At 35.7% G+C, this 6,496-nt stretch overlaps 1 pseudogene; it reads right to left on the bottom strand.

Moving 5' to 3' along the window:
• Positions 1–2,589: 2,589 nt before the first annotated feature.
• Positions 2,590–2,689, bottom strand: LOC115933303 (uncharacterized; annotated as a pseudogene).
• Positions 2,690–6,496: the final 3,807 nt, after the last annotated feature.

Here is a 6,496-nt window from a genome sequence, read left to right on the forward strand (position 1 = left end):
AATGAGACAGAGTCATTTTCATTTCTGATTTTTCTCAAGGACAATCAAGAACTCTTCTCCACTTTATATCTGTGGCTTAAGTTATAACCAGGTAGGATTATTTTTAAATAAAATAATCACAATGGAGTGACAGGTCATTTGGCATATTCTGCTGTGTGTTGCCTAATTGCGTTTAATTCATTGTAGAGACAAGAACGCTTAAGCTTGTTTGAAATTTATCACATGGACCCAGGTGAAGGTTCATAACTTCCTGCAGAGAACATGTGTGCACATTCTGAGAAACTAGACAGGGCATGACATGGGTCAATGTGTACATGTGATATGTCCTTCACTCTTCATGAATCCCTTTCATTAGCACCATGGGCTTGATGGGGAGAAACTTCTCAGAGAGAAAGAAGTAAAGCTGAAGCAGCTGATGCAGTAGAATGAGCACTGGCTTAGAAACAGAATTGTTCATTGACACACTGAGAGAAAGAGCTAACACAGAAGACAGCTTAAGATGGTATAGCAGTGTGGAAATGACCTGGGCTCTGGTGACAGAGATCTAGGTTCCCCTTCCAGATGATTAGCTGTGAGTGAGTTATTATTCTTTAAGTTTCAGCTTTGGAATATTTAAAATAGGAATAATATTCACATCAAAGTATCAATGCGACATGTAAATGAGCTATGGCATGTAGAGATTTAAATACAGGGCTTGATATATAATAGGTACTCTGTAAAAAAGTTACCTTTTAAATAGTAATAATATTATATTTAATCATAATATTAAAAACGTTATCTTAAATTATTTTAACCAATAAAACTCCCAATGGCCAAGTTAAAATTGTGCTCCTCAATAAATGGTGTAATTGTTAATCACTTTTTAAAATGTCACATTCAGTTTAAGCTCTTTCTATTCTCAAAGACAAATACACTCTTGGTCAGGAAATGCCTCTGTGTCAGCTAGGGTTTTCCTCACTTTTTTCTCCAAGGTCCTTTGGAGAAAAGGACTCTCTTTGCGGATATTCCCTGTAGCCTGAACTTGGGTAGCTATGTACAATACCGGCTGCCATACCTTGAGCCAAACCATGCACCTTTTCTTTTAAAGGAGAAGGAAACTTCCGAAAGTGGTGGGACTTGGCAGTCATTTGTATACTGTGTAATTCTACTAATTTTTATCAGTATCATTACACTTTCTATCAATAAAATGAGTCAACCATATTTACTTTTATTCCACACAAATGGGACTAGAAATAATCTGGTTTATCACTACAAAGAGTTTTGTAATCTTTAGAGTTATGGAGTAATCTTTCTTTTCTATTAAAGTTTATTGAAATATATTTCTTTTACACGAAAATTTATTTTCAAATTCTTAAAAAAGCTGTGAAAAGTTACTATATTAAATGAAAGGAAATCATGAATTGAAACAGAAGAGTTAGATTGAGAGCTATGGTGAAGTGCCATAAAGCAGAGACGTGTGTGCAGAGACAAAAATAAAACAGACATGAAGGAAGAAACAGAGCAGCCATGAGGCTCCAGTGGCCTGGACAGAGAGTGAGATGATTTGGTTCCAGTTCTTCAAGGGGGATTGGCTGCTCATATTGCTCTTTGTTTGTATGACATAGTCATTGTCTTAGGTTGGGCTCCCCAATCTAAGGAAACGATAAGCAAGGTATCTGAAAGATACTCTTGGCCGGGCGTGGTGGCTCACGCCTGTAATCCCAGCATTTTGGGAGGCCAAGGCGGGTGGATCACGAGGTCAGGAGATCGAGACCATCCTGGCTAACACGGTGAAACCCCGTCTCTACTAAAAATACAAAAAAGTAGCCAGACGTGGTGGCAGGCTCCTGTAGTCCCAGCTACTCGGGAGGCTGAGGCAGGAGAATGGCGTGAACCCAGGAGGCAGAGCTTGCAGTGAGCCGAGATCGCGCCCCTGCACTCCAGCCTGGGAGAGAGAACGAGAATCCGCCTCAAAAAAATAAAAAAATAAAAAAATAAAAGAAAAATACTCTTTGTGTTGGGTAAATTTCTTCAAAATAAGGAAATATTAGGCTAGGGATTCATATGCAAATAATTTATTAAAGAAGTGCTCCAGGTTAAATTGGCAAGGGAATGAGGGAAGGAGGGGAGGGAAGGTAAGAAGACAGGGTACCACTTCAAGCAGGGGTGATGCCAGTCTGATTCAGCAGGGAATTTTGGAATGTAAGTTACAAGGCACTGTTTGTCCTGACTTAAGGCAAGGGAACTGGGCTTTCATACTCCCACACCAATGAGTCATTAGCTTGTGACCATCTTGGGAGGCATGGTGGTTGCAAATTCCAAGCATTTCGTCTTCTCTGCTTATGCTGGCAAAGATGCTTCACTTAGCTCAAGGCCCTTCTTCAAAGAGGATGGCTGGAGTGGCATCCGGAACTGTGGCAGAATAAATATTTTTTATGCCGCGAAGTTTTTGGTAATGTGTTACAGTCGCCATAGGAATCACACAGCGACCATGCCTTTTTATTAAAGAATCAGCAGGCAAAAAACTGCTTTCTCAAATTGCTCACAACTTTCTAAATGCTTCTTCTCAATTTCTATACCAAATTCCATCATGCTCTTTAAATCTTTTTTTTAATTTTAATAAATTTTTAGAACGTGTCATCCTTGCACAGGGGCCACTCTAATCTCTGTATCATTCTAATTTTAGTATATGTACTGCCAAGGCGAACACTAAATCACTTTGAGTAGCACTATACACTTATATCTACAGAATACATACCCTTTTTTTGCATAAACTGTCTCAAATGAGTTTCTGTACTTTCAGTCAAAAGAATATTGAGTAAGATTGCTTCCATTCTTCCTTCTCCCTAGAACACAGACTTGTATTTATGAAGCTGGCCAGTGCTCCTTCCTCGATGTTGCCCATAGCTAGATCTTCTGGTTGTCCCTCATCTCTTCATGAGGGTTAAAAATTTAGGACACTTTCATCTGTAGCCGTATCATAAGCAGCTTCCAAGACACTCTTGTTGAACCACATCTAATAATGGTGACTAAATTCAATTTTTCTGGGATTGGCAGGCAATTAAATAATGTGTAGACTGGTCTTAATTGTGGACCTATCTCTTTTCATTATTAAGTCTTTCAAGAGGGTCAAAATTTGGCTAGACTTCTACCTGTTTTAATATGTCTATTTACTGAGTTTGTTTTGTTTTCCATAATAGAAACTCATAACCAAAAAAAACAGTGCATGTCTAATCTTTAGATTGGATAATCTTCATCTCTATTCAATACATTTTTTCTTTCTTCATTAAAATATTTACTTATTAGTTCATTTCTTTTTCTCTCATATACAAATATCTTTCTTTCCTACTAAAGGTCATGAGAGAAAAGTTATTTTATATGACCATTATAAACTCATGAACATGCAGGAAGTCACTGTATTAAATGGAAGAAAGTTATAAAATTAGTGATAGTTTAAGACCAAAATTTAGACTGATAGTTATGTTTAGGCTGATTTTATATTTGTTGATAACTTTTTATGTTTCATCTAATAAGAAATTTGTGGTGAGTGTTCAATAAAAAAGGGAAAGAAGGAAAGTAAATTAGGATTTTGTCTCTTAAAATTTCTTGGTGTATTTAAATCTTACATTCTGAGATAATATTTTGAAAGGCATTTGGCATTTCTTGAAACAATACGTAAAGATATGGGAGTTAAAATGATATTTCTCTCTCTAAAACTATCAGTTGAAGGCAGAAAATTCATCAGCTCATCTGACACTTTCTAAGGTGAAAGAAGTCATTAATAGAATTATGTTTCCCTGTAGTTTTTGCTATATTTAAATGTTGGAAAGGTTTTATTTCTAGAAAACAATTTAAGGGCTTTACAATATAAGACCTTTTGTATTTAAATCCAGAATCACTCTTTTATCAAATTTTGCTTTTGATTTTCATGTTCTGACTGGAAGAAAGATTTTAATTTATAAGATATGATTCCATTAAACAATTTCATCATGATTACGATTTGAACGATTACACCCACCCTCAGTATTAGAGATGATACTAAAAATTAAGTAGAAGGGAGTTGGACCTCATTTGATTTTGTACTCTTGAAAACAGATGAAATTATCTAAATGACAAAAGTATGATCTTGTGCTGTGTGTTTAACATTTCCAATTTAAATCACTTTGACTTCCCCTGTATCTGCACTTATATTTGTCCATTTATGCACACAGCTTTTTTTAGTTGCATTAAAAAGGCACTACAGTTATAAAATATCATTTTAACTGTAACTTATGATTTTGGAAAAAGTTATATAAATAACGCAACTTTGGACTTTTGATAGATCTTCTATATGAAATATCCAGAATATTAAACAGGAAATAAGAAATATTATTTGCTCCCTGTGGTTTTATCAGCTAGATTGACTTGGTTCTGACTTCAAACACACACTGCCTGGGTCCTCTGGTAAATAAAAGTGCTTGGGTTTACATCTATGGTATATTCCAGCTAACTCTTTTGCTAAGCTCTTGTTGGCAAGATGAAGGCTATCAGCATGAACCAAAACAAATAGCACAGTCTTTTTTTTTTTTCCTTGACTTTTCATACCATTTCAAATAAGCCGATGTGTGCTGGATTGACCACACGATGGCAGTATATGAATGTCTTATAAATGAAAGCAAAGTAAAACGACTCTTCAGACTGTGCAATGACCCAAAGTATCCTCTTAAAACACGAATGTGGCCGTGCCCGTTGGCTCGTGCCTGTAATCCCAGCACTCTGGGAGGCCGAAGCGGGAAGATCACGGGGCCAGGAGTTCGAAATCATCCTGGCCAACATGGTGAAACCCAGTCTGTACTTAAAATACAAAAATTAGCGCGGAGTATGGTGGCGGGTGCTTGTAATCCGAGCTACTTGGGAGCCTGTGGCGGAGGTTGCAGTGAGCCCAGATCCTGCCACTGCACTCCAGCCTGGGTGACAGAGCAAGACTCCGTCTCGAAAAATAAATAAATAAATAAATAAATAAATAAATAAATACCCCACAAATGTGTCCTTATTCCACGGAATATCTTTCGTATTGCAAATATTGTCAATTTATGTCCTTTAATATTGAGGTTTTCCCTTTCACCACAGACTGATAGAATTGTTACTATTCAGTGAAAGCAGATATATGTTAAAGACATTGCTTTGGTTTTATTTTAATTGAAAGAATGGCCAGGCATATATTATAATCAGTAGGCATAAAGTAGCATTAACCCCTCACTAACTTCTATAGCTCTTGCAAAAATAATAATTTCTAGTGTTTTTCCACTCTACTATTAATGCTCAAGACATCCTTCAGAGGTTACTAATAAACTAAATAACTATTTTAATGATGAAAAATGTAACCTAGATATTAAAATTTCAAGACAAGTGGAAAATCATGGGCGTTATCTTTTAGAAGGGGACAGTTTACAGGTCAGTGGTTGAACTCCTATCAACCAAAGTGAAATAAAATCAATAGATAGAAGTACGCATATTTTAAAAGAGAAATGAGGCAACAGAAAGTAAATAAAATATATTTATTTATAAAAGAGTTAAATCTTGTAATCTATATTGTACTCATGAAATGTAGGGACAGAAAACATTTATTCTTATTATTTGTACATTTTGTGCTCATGAAATGTAAGGACAGAAAACATTTGTTCTTATTATTTGTACATTTTTCATGACACCTTATTTCTTTTTATTGTTGTGTTTTCAAGCAGCTTGTTCAAGTTTTCAAAAATGTTTCAGTTAGTTCTGCCTGTGACAGGTATTCATACTGTCTAAGAATTCATTCTATGGAGAAAATATTTCTACCAGTTTTTTGAGGTTGCCCTTTGAATAATAGAAATTCCAAATGTCTATATAATCTAAGTACACCATCTTGCTCTTCTACATTACTTTTGCTTATCTTAAACATAACCAAGCCGAGTTGCATATCCTGTCTTCATTGTTTGACCCTACTTGACATTACGTGTTTCCTGAGCCTTTTTGGGAAAATCAGTTATTGATACAAATTCCTGTAATTAAAAAAAAAAAATCTTCTGGCAGTTGAAAACTAAGCACAGAACTCCTAGTTGTCCTGTGGATGCTTCTGAGAATGGACTATCGATCTGTTTCCCTTTACTAACTTACTTGTATGCATAAACTATACCGTATGCAGAATCACAGAGGTTGTCTATTAAAATAAGGAAATCTTGTCTATTCTAATTTTATATTTGGATTAGTCTGTTCTCTGTTGTTTAGATTGTTCCCTTAAATCACTTGTGTGTGCAAAAAGTAAAAGCTACAGAGAAAGGACTCACAGAAAATTGTACCCTTCCTCTTATCTCCTTTGTCTGCCTCATTCATCCTTTCATTTCCTTTTCTCTCTCCTCTTTGCTCCCTTTTTCTTAAATTGGAATTCTAGTTTCTCAAAGACAGATGAGAATTATAGGAAATACAGGAGGAAATGCACTATTATCAAATTACAGCCTCAAGGGATACAGTAATAAACATCAATCTGAAGTTATTTGGG

This window comes from Gorilla gorilla, chromosome 2 (genome assembly GCF_029281585.2).
Source record: "Gorilla gorilla gorilla isolate KB3781 chromosome 2, NHGRI_mGorGor1-v2.1_pri, whole genome shotgun sequence".
Classification (NCBI taxonomy): Eukaryota; Metazoa; Chordata; class Mammalia; order Primates; family Hominidae; genus Gorilla; species Gorilla gorilla.